The sequence below is a fragment of the Octopus bimaculoides genome, chromosome 7 (genome assembly GCF_001194135.2).
Source record: "Octopus bimaculoides isolate UCB-OBI-ISO-001 chromosome 7, ASM119413v2, whole genome shotgun sequence".
In the NCBI taxonomy this organism is placed as follows: Eukaryota; Metazoa; Mollusca; class Cephalopoda; order Octopoda; family Octopodidae; genus Octopus; species Octopus bimaculoides.
The window spans coordinates 82,521,246-82,521,570 of record NC_068987.1 but is presented as its reverse complement, the minus strand read 5'-3'; positions in this window follow the sequence as shown (position 1 = coordinate 82,521,570).

The following is a 325-nucleotide window of genomic DNA, read 5'->3' as shown; positions in this document are numbered from 1 at the left end:
TATATATATATATATATGTATATATATATATATGTTTGTGTGTCTGTGTTTGTCCCCCCACCATTGCTTGACAACCGATGCTGGTGTGTTTACGTCCCCGTAACTTAGCGGTTCGGCAAAAGAGAGAACGATAGAATAAGTACTAGGCTTACAAAATAATAAGTCCTGGGGTCGGTTTTCTCGACTAAAGGTGGTGCTCCAGCATGGCCGCAGTCAAATGACTGAAACAAGTAAAAGAGTAAAAGAGTAAAAGAGTATATATAAATGTCTGTGTTTATGTATATGTATATGTATATCTATCTATCTATCTATCTATCTATCTATC